Here is a 10,148-nt window from a genome sequence, read left to right on the forward strand (position 1 = left end):
TTAATTCATGCACTTTTAGAAGATAGAAAGGTTGAGTTATGAGTATACATCACGTCTTCAAGCTGGGATGGTCTTATTTACAATGAAAAGTATAATACCACGAGCCTTCGGATACTGTTGGAAAATATATTCGGTATTCTTCAGTTCAGTGGGGCACTCAGAAGTAACTGAAAACAGTGGAAATAACAAGAACAAGTGTAAAGTTTACAAAGATTTTGGACCAAAGAGTAATAGAAAAGGGATTGATGCATAAAATGTTTGCATCAAGAGCTGAAAGGTAAGATGGGAAGGGATCTTTTTGATATGTTGTACTACTTTCTTTATTCAAGGACCGTTCTGGATAATTTAGAAGGGTCTAGGAATACTTATTTTTGTAATTCAGGGACCATTCATAGGGTTTTTCGGGGACTGTTTTGTAAGGAATTATGTTTGAGGGACTGATATCGTGATTTCGGCTGAAAGTTAAATTTGGAGATATCAGAGGCTTGAGTGTTGTTCGTGCTTAACCTACATGAGTTTCTTCTGCGGTAACCCAGGAGGTTATATATAGAAAATGGGAGGAAATTAGAGGGTTTTCGAGAGAAAGACTTGGAGATCGTAGGAGGGAGTTCAGCGGAGTCTTGCAGGCAGGGTTATTTTGGTTTTGAATGATATATAAATTTTAGTTAAAGAGCAGCGGCGATCTTGGATTTAACGTGTTTTTGTGAGGTTTGGCTTGGATTTAAGTCTTTGAAAATCATGTTAGATTATTGTGGATGATTGTTTGATTGAAATTACTGAAAAAGCTTTTATGAAACATGTGAAATTGCTGAAAATGGGATGAGATTGCTAGGAATTCTGTGCAAGCGTTCTTTGTAGGAGATTAAAATTTGGTTTAGTTAATTAAATTGATGATTATATGATGATTAGGAGGTTAATGATAATGGTTAGATTGAAATGGGTTGAGGTTAGTAAGTTGAATTGGTTGGATCGAACCAAGTTTAGATTGAATTGATTGAGTTGAATTAATTTGTTGAGTTGGGCTTGAGTGCAAATCAGGTTGAGATGGTTTGGGTTTGGTTGAGTTGATTTGGGTTAAGGGTTTTTGGACTGAACCAAGTTGGTTCAAAAGGATTTTTGAATAAAAATTGAGTTGGTTGAGCTGGTTCGGTTTGATTGAGTTTTGGTTCGAGTACTGATTGAGACTTTGGTTCGATGGAATTGAGATTGGTTGATTGGTTTAGCGTGTTTAGTCTAAATTGAGTTGGTTTAGGAGTACTAATTGAAAGCCGGTTTGATTATGCAATGTAGGGATTTTAGCGTTGGAGTGAGTGGGCCCAATAGAAATTGATTATTATTTTTGTATTTTCTTTTGAGTTTAAAAATATATTATTTATTTTTATTATATTATTACATTGAGGTGTTGTTCGGGTCTTGGGAGGGAGTTCAGGTCAGTGAGGAACCAAGGACAAGAGTGAGGTTGAGTAGTGGCTATTATTTTAAATAATTGATTAATTATTATTATTTTGAAATAATTATTTAATGGCTAGTATTTTTAGAAAATAATTTGTTTAAGTATTTCTTTTATCAGTATTTAATTAGCGTATAATGTTGAGGGTATCACGTATATTTATTTCATTAGTTGATGTTCACGACAATCGTGATTGATACATCGATTTAGTATAATTATCGTGTTATAAATAGTATAAATACATGTATATGTGATTTAATTATTCGGTTCAGTAGAATTTATTTTTGGATGGTTATATATGCTTTTGATTGGAATGATTTGTGAAATCGTAATGCGTGTATTAAAAATATTTTCTGAAAGCTGATATTTGTGGGAGTGGTTTTCATTCTGGCGTAGGAATGGTATTTTTATATTTGGACTTTCTTTGGTATTATCGTATATCGTCTTTGTGAATGTTTGTCTGGATAAGGACCATATGTTATGATTTACTCTGGTTTGTATTGTGCTGCGTCTACGTGTTGGTTTGGATGGTGACGGTGCTGAAAGCCTGACTCTGCATGGTAGTGGGTTCCAGGGCGACCTTTAAGATTGGCGTGGTGGACTTGGGTGTTGATTTGTCGAGATCGGTGGGAGGCGTAGAGGCGCACGAGTTGGATGATACATCGGGATCCGGAGTCACCACCCGGGACGGTGGGCCAGCGTCACGAGGTAGCGAAGACCTTGGCGGCTCGCCCTAGTGATGACGGCGGCTGCTAGGGAGAGTTTTTCGGTATGGATTTGAGAATGGTTTTATATTATTAGTTATTTTTGACATTGATTTATGATGAATTTATGTTTGAAAGTTCTTTAAAAGAGATGTATTTTGCTAGAATTACGGTATTTTTGGAAAAGTTGGAAAATTATTTGAGAAATTGGTATTTATATACTTTATATACTGTTTGTATTTAAGTATTTGGAATTATTAATGACACTCTAGATATTGAATGTCTTTGTGGTGCGGGAGGCGGGGAACCCTAGATTACGATCGGGTTTTAGAGCAGTCGGGGAGTTCGATCAGAGGCTGCGATGGGTCCTCATTTCTTTTTCTTTGTTATTGGTGTAGCATGACCTTGGCGGTTGTCCATGAATTAAATAATTATATTTATTGTATTTATGTATTTGAGACGTGTACTTGGTGAAAAATTGTAAATTGTGATTTGTGGAGTGCTGCTTTTGTTTTAAAGCAGATTATGGGTTTCGGATTAAGGGATTTTACAGCATGGGTCTTAGCATTCTGCCTCGAGTAGAAGGGGTGGGTGTGACATCTTTTTGTATCAGGCATGGGTTGAGATATCCACGGTTGGTAGAGATCCGCGGGTTGTGATCGCGAGCTGAAAGTTAGAAGTGGTATCTAGACTTAGAGGTTTAGTAGGGATTAGACGGAAAGTTAAGGGCCCGGTGGAATTGTAGGAATCTCAGTCGGGGTTAAAACCTAAGTTGCATATGTTGGAATGAGGAGGCGATCGTAGGTTTTGATGTTGAGGCGGTGAGGCGATTACTGCTTGTGATCCGATCGCGGGTTGAGATATTTATTGGAATTGGTTTTATCGAAAATAAGTTAACTTAAAAGTTGCAAAGAAGGGTATTTGGCATTCTCTTTGATGTGTAGCTGCAGTGATTTGCGGTTTGATTTGAAAGATACTTTGGACGTACATGCTTAAGAATATGAAATTAGTGAGCTGGCGATCTTCTATATCGCTTACATTGATTCTTAAAGGTGTGTTATGATGTGCGAAATTGAGTTGGGGTTTGATTTAGTCGGACTTTGGATGAATTATGGCACTCCTACAAAGTGTGAGTTTAGTTGTGTTTAAATGAGGAGAGATCGGGACTTGCATTTTTCCTTCGTGGAATTTTGAGTGTCTTAAGAGTAGAGTAATGGAACCAAAAGGCGTTTGAGGCGTAGCGGGCGAGGACCTCCTCCAGTACTATAATAGAAAGAGAAGAGATATTTCTGGAGAGGCGCAAAGAGAGGAAGAAGAGCAGAGGAGAAGAGATGGAGGGAGCAGGAGAAGGAGAGAGAGGAGGAGCAGATGAGAGAAGAAGAGATGAAACCCGTATTCTTTGCTGAAATCTGCCCTCTGGCTACACTCTTGTTGCCTCGGCGCTCTTCTAGTTCTATTACTGCTGGTAACCAGGCAGGCAATGGTAGTGATGTTATATGTCCCACAAGCTCGTTATGTGTAGTGATCATGAATACCCGGAGATTTTAGCTCTATGGTTGCTTGGTGGGGAATGCTCTACGTGGAGCGTTTTCACCTGGGCCAGGGAGTCAGTATGCGGAGTGAGGAGTGTATGGGTTTGCGGGGAGTTCTGTGACGGCGTATGATGAGGCACGTGGGTCCCTTAACTGTGGTCGCGGCGGTTGAGACGATGGAGCTAGGGAAGGTTGAGCCATGACACGTGTAGACAAGGATGAGGGTTCGATGTAGCGTGTGAGAGGACTTGTGAGATAGTGGAATAATCACGTTTGTATTACTGGTTTGTGTGCTTGTAGGATGTTTGTAATTCTACCTGTGTATTTCCAGGTATGATGTATTCCTACTTGTGAATGAAAGTTGCTTTTCTTCCTGATTGTAAAATACAAGATTATTTTTTGTATGAGTTTTAGGTAAGGGAAGCGAGTAACACATCGGAGAGTGTTGTATCTGAAGTGTATAACAGTATAGAATGATTCACTTTGATCATGTTGAGATACTTGGGCGTCCTTTTACGGTATTGTTCTTTGTTGAGCTTGATTTGGAACAAGAGCAGGTCTTGGAGCGAGTAATGAAGGTCCAATTGATATCGGATTGATGTATGCTAAAAATTTCGAGGGGCGAAATTTCTTAAGAAAGGAAGGATTATAATACCACGAACCTTTTGGATACTGTTGGAAAATATATTCGGGGTATTACTACGATTCGTGAAAGAATTTTTCTCGGGAGTAACCTTGCATGGAAACCCTAAGTGGAAGAACAGGACCTAAGTGTGAAAGTTTATAAAGATTTTTGGTTAAAGAGTAATAGAAAAAGGATTGATATGAAATGTTTCAGAAAAACCAAGGACTGAAAGGTAAGAGCGAGTGGGGACCTTTTTGAAATATTGTGTTATACTTAAAGGACCATTGGATAATTTGAAAGGATCTTTGAGAATACTATTTTATAATTCAGGGACCATTTGTGAGTTTTTCAGGGACTGTTTTGTAAGAAATTATGTTTTGAGGGACTAAATGTAAATTTCGGCTGAATCATAAGATTGGAGAAAAATCTAGAGCTTGAGTGTTGTTCATCTTCTTCTCCACCATTTTGCTACAGTAACCCGTGAGAGAAAAATAAAAATAAAAATGAAATTGAAAAGGAAAATGGGAGGCTTGAAGGAGTTTGGAGCTTGGAGAACTGCGAGAAAGCTTTCACATGTGTTTGCTTCTTTGGTAAGGATTTCTTGGTGTTGTATTTTTCATGTATGTATGCATGTATGTATTTTGGGTGATTTTGGAGGAAATAATGAATTTGTTTTTGAGGAAATCATCACTGGAGTTGATGAGGGTGTTGTTGTTAAATTATTTTTGTGTTGAAAAACCTTGTATTTGTAATATCGAAATCGCTTGAAATGGAGATGAGTTCGCTGGAATTATCATGTAGCAATCTATCGTAGGCATCGAGATTAAAATTTGGTTTAGTTAATTAAATTGATGATTTTGATGATTAGGAGGTTAATGATAATGGTTAGATCGAAATGGGTTGAGTTAGCAAGTTGAATCGGGTTGGATCTAACCAAGTCGGATCGAATTGATTTGGTTGAGTTGGGCTTCTGATCAAAACCAAGTTGAGATAGTTTGGGTTTGGTTCGCTTGATTCGGGTTATGGTTTTTGAGGTCTGAACCAAGTTGGTTCAATGGATTTTGAATAAAGAAATTGAGTTGGTTTTAAAAGTCGGGTTCAGTTTGATTGAGTTTGGTTCAGGTGCAATTAAGCTTGGTTCGAAAAGCAATCGAGCTTGTTCAATGGAATTGAGATTTGTTCAGATTGGTTTAACGCGTGTTTAGTCTAAATTGAGTTGGTTTAAGTGCAATTGAAAGCGCTGGATTATGCAGGTCGGATTTTAACCGATTGAGTGAGTGGGCCCAATAGAGAGTCTGATTATTATTTTTGTATTTTTCTTTTTGAGTTTAAATATATTATTTATTTTTTTATTATATTATTCTCGTTAGGGTGTTGTCTAGGGCCTTGGGAGGGAGTTCCATGTCTAGCAAGGAACCCAAGGACACTGGTGAGTTGGTAGTGGCTATTATTTTAAATAATTGTTTAATTATTATTATTTTGAAATAATTATTTAATGGCTAGTATTTTGAAAAATAATTGTTTAAGTATTTCTTTTTATCATGTTTAATCAGCGTATAATGTTGAGGTATCACGTATATTTATTTGCACGTTGATGTTCCCGACAACTGTAGATTTGATACATCAATTCCAGATAATTTTTATGTATTTGATGAATAGTATAAATACATGTATATGTGATTTAATTATTCTGGTTCATGAATTTATTTTTGGATGGTTATATATGCTTTGATTTGGAATGATTTAGCGAAATCATGTGCTGTATTAAAACGTTTTTACCGACAATATTTGTGGGATCGGTTTTCATTCCCGCATAGGAATGGTATTTTGTATTGGATTTTACCGATATTATGCGATGATCGTACTGTGAATGTCCCGGATAAGGACCCATGTGATATGAATTTATGGCAGCTTTGTATTATCGCCGCATTCTACATGTTGGTTCGATGGTCGGCGCGGCTAAGGCTCGACTCGCTGAAGTAGTGGGTCCCCACGGGCCGCCTTTTAGAGGGTGGCGCGTGGACCTGAGTGTCGATTGGTCCATATCGGTGGGAGCGTAGAGCCCCTCGATTGATGATACATCGATCCCGGTCACCACACGGGACCGATGGGCCAACGCTCAGGCGTCGAAGACCTGGATGGCTCCCAACCTCAGTGCGACGGCCAGCTAAGTCGGGAGAGTTTTCGTGCTATGGATTTGAGAATGGTTTTATATTATCAGCTATTTTGACATTGATTGCTGATGAATTTATGTTTCAAAAAGTTCTTTAAAAATGTATTTTTGCTAGAATTCTAGTATTTTTGGAAAAAGTTGGAAAAATTATTTTAAGCAGTTGGTATTTATATACTTTATATACATCTCAGATTTTAGTATTTGAAATTATTAAGCCACTACCGACCAACCGAATGTCGGTCAGCAGTCGTAGGAGCAGGACCCTAGATTGCTTGATCGAGTATAGAGCTAGTCAGGGTTGAGTCCAGGACTGCAGTGGGTCCCTCTTTCTTTCTTTCTTTCTTGTTATTGGTGTCATGATCTCGTAGCGGTTGTACACTACCAAAATTAGAGTGATTATATTTATTGTATTTATGTATTTGAACATGTACTTGGTGAAAAATTGTAAATTGTGATTTAGTAGGGTCCGATTTTTGTTTAAAAAGCAGTGGTGTCGGGCTTTCAGGTTAAAAGGGAATTTTAAGCGATGGGTGCCACATTTACCTCGGTAGAAAGGGCATGGGTGTGGCATCTTTTTGTATCGTAGTCAGTATGGGTTGAGATATCCCTGGTTGGTAGAGATCACGGGTTGTGATCTGAGCCTAAGTTTAGAAGTCAGTGTCTAGACTTAGAGGTTTAGTAGGATTAGACGAGAAAGTTAAGGGCCCGTGAGAAGTATTAAGAGTCTCCAATCTGGTTAAAACCCTAAGTTGCGTATTGGGAATAAGGTTGGTAGTAGGTTTTGACATTTGCGGCGAGAGGTTGAGCGCTGCTGCGTGATCGAGGGATCACTGAGTTGAGATATTTATCGAATTGGTTTTATCCAAAAATAAGTTAACTTAAAAGTTGCCAAAGAAGGCATTTGGCATTCTCTTTGTTGATCGCACACGATGATTTGCGCTTTGATTTGAAAGATACTTTGGACATACGTGCTTAAGAATATGTAGATTAGCCCGTGAGTAACCAGGTCTTCTTTATCACCTTTGTGATTACAAAGGTGTGTTATGATGTGACATTGATTCGAGTTTGATTTGTCGGACTTTTGGATGAATTATGTGACTCCTCTAAGGTGTAGTTTAGTTGTGTTTAAATAGAGGAGAAGATCGGACTTGCATTTTTCATCAATGGAATTTTTGAGTGTCTTAAGGATTTTTGAGTAATGGAACCAAGGCGTTTGAGGCGAGTCGAGGCGAGGACCTCTTCCAAGGGTATAATAGAGAAAGAGTAGAGATATTTCTCTGGAAGAGCGCACAAAAGAGGAAGAAGAGCAGAGAAGAGAAGTGGAGGAGCAGGAGAAGGAGAGAGGAGGAACGAAAGAGGGAAGAAGAGATGGAAAACCAATAATCGCTCAGTACCACTCTAGCTCTACTCTTGTCGCCTCGAAAGATCTTCTAGTTCTATTATTGCGACTCGGTAACCAAGAACAAGCAATGAGTCATGTTTATGTCCCACAAGCTCGTTATGTGGTAACTATGAATACCGAGATTTTAGCTCTATAGTTGCTTCGGATGAGGAATATCTACATGGAGCGCTTTTCACCTGACGGCGAGTCACATGCGAGGTGAGCGAGGCGTATGGAGTTCACGAGGGAGTTTATAGATCGCATATGATGATGCCCATGCGAGTCCTTAACTATGGTGCAGCCGGTTGAGCAATGGAACCGGGAAAGGTTGAGCCGCAGAAACCGAGACAAGGATGAGGTTCGATGAGTTATATGAGACTTGTGAATAGTGGAATAACCCTGTTTGTACTACCACTTGCAGTGCTTGAGATGTTTGTATTCCACTTGTGTATCTCCAGTATGGTGTATTTCTACTTATGAATAAGAAGTTGCTTTTCTTCTGGATTGTGGAAAATACAAGATTATTTTATTATATGAGTTTTGGAAGTGAGGAAGCCAGAGTAACACATTAGAAGAGTGTTGTATACCGTGTATAACACCGTATAAGAGGAATCAGGTTCACTTTGATCATCAGCAGATACTTGGATATCCTAATACAGTATTGTTATTTACTATTGAGCATATTTGGAACAAGAGAACAGATTTGGAACAAGTAAGTGAAATTCAGGTGATATCGAGTTGATGTATGCTAAGGAAATTTCGAGGACGAAATTTTCTTAAAGGGGGAAGGATTAGTAATACCCACGAACCTTTCGGATACTAGTTGGAAAATATATTGAGAATATTACTCAGGGATTCATGAGGAATTTTTCTACAGAGTAACCTTGTGGAGAAACCCCAAGTGGAAAGAACAAGGACCTAAGTGTGAAAGTTTATAAAAGATTTTTTGGTTAAAGAGTAATAGAAAAGGGATTGATATGAAATGTTTCTGAAAACCAAGGACTGAAAGGTAAGGCGGTAGGGACCTTTTTGAAATATTGTGTTATACTTCAAGGACCATTGGATAATTTGAAAGGATCTTTTGAGAATACTATTTTATAATTCAGGGATCATTTGTGAGTTTTTCAGGGACTGTTTTGTAAGAATTTATGTTTTGAGGGACTAAATGTAAATTTCGGCTGAATCATAAGATTGGAGAAAAATCTAGAGCTTGAGTGTTGTTCATCTTCTTCTCCACCATTTTGCTACAGTAACCCGTGAGAGAAAAATAAAATAAAAATGAAATTGAAAAGGAAAATGGGAGGCTTGAAGGAGTTTGGAGCTTGGAGAATGCCGGAGAAAGTTCACCGGAGTGTTTGTTTGCTTGGTAAGGATTTCTTGGTGTTGTATTTTCATGTATGTATGCATGTATGTATTTTTGGGTGATTTTGGAGAAATAATGGAATTTGTTTTGAGGAAATCATGATGGGTTGATGAAGGGTGTTGTTATAAATTATTTTTGTGTTGAAAAACCTAGTATTTGTGATGGAAATTGCTTGAAATGGAGATGAGTTTAGCCGAATTAGCATGCAGCAATCTGAGTAGCACGAGATTAAAAATTTGGTTTAGTTAATTAAATTGATGATTTTTGATGATTAGGAGGTTAATGATAATGGTTAGATTGAAATGGGTTGGAGTTAGCCAAGTTGAATTGGTTGGATCTAACCAAGTTGGATTGAATTGATTTTGGTTGAGTTGGGCTCGATCAAATCAGTTGAGATAGTTTTCAGGGTTTGGTTCAGTTGATTTGGGTTAGGGTTTTAGGGGCTGAACCAAGTTGGTTCAATGGATTTTTGAATAAGAATTGAGTTGGTTTAAGCTGGTTCAGTTTGATTGAGTTTGGTTCAGTCGCAATTAAGCTTGGTTCGAGCTGCAATTGAGTCTTTGGCTTCAATGGAATTGAGATTTGTTCAGATTGGTTTAACTGTGTTTAGTCTAAATTGAGTTGGTTTAAGTGCAATTGAAAGCCAGTTGGATTATGCAAGGTCGGATTTTAACCGATTGGAGTGAGTGGGCCCAATAGAGAGTTGATTATTATTTTTGTATTTTCTTTTGAGTTTAAATATATTATTTATTTTTATTATATTATTCTGTTAGGTGTTGTTCAGTCTTGGGAGGGAGTTCCATGTCTAGCAAGGAACCCAAGGACACCAGGTGAGTTGGTAGTGGCTATTATTTTAAATAATTGTTTAATTATTATTATTTTGAAATAATTATTTAATGGCTAGTATTTTGAAAATAATT

Source organism: Dioscorea cayenensis, chromosome 20, assembly GCF_009730915.1.
Source record: "Dioscorea cayenensis subsp. rotundata cultivar TDr96_F1 chromosome 20, TDr96_F1_v2_PseudoChromosome.rev07_lg8_w22 25.fasta, whole genome shotgun sequence".
Taxonomy (NCBI): Eukaryota; Viridiplantae; Streptophyta; class Magnoliopsida; order Dioscoreales; family Dioscoreaceae; genus Dioscorea; species Dioscorea cayenensis.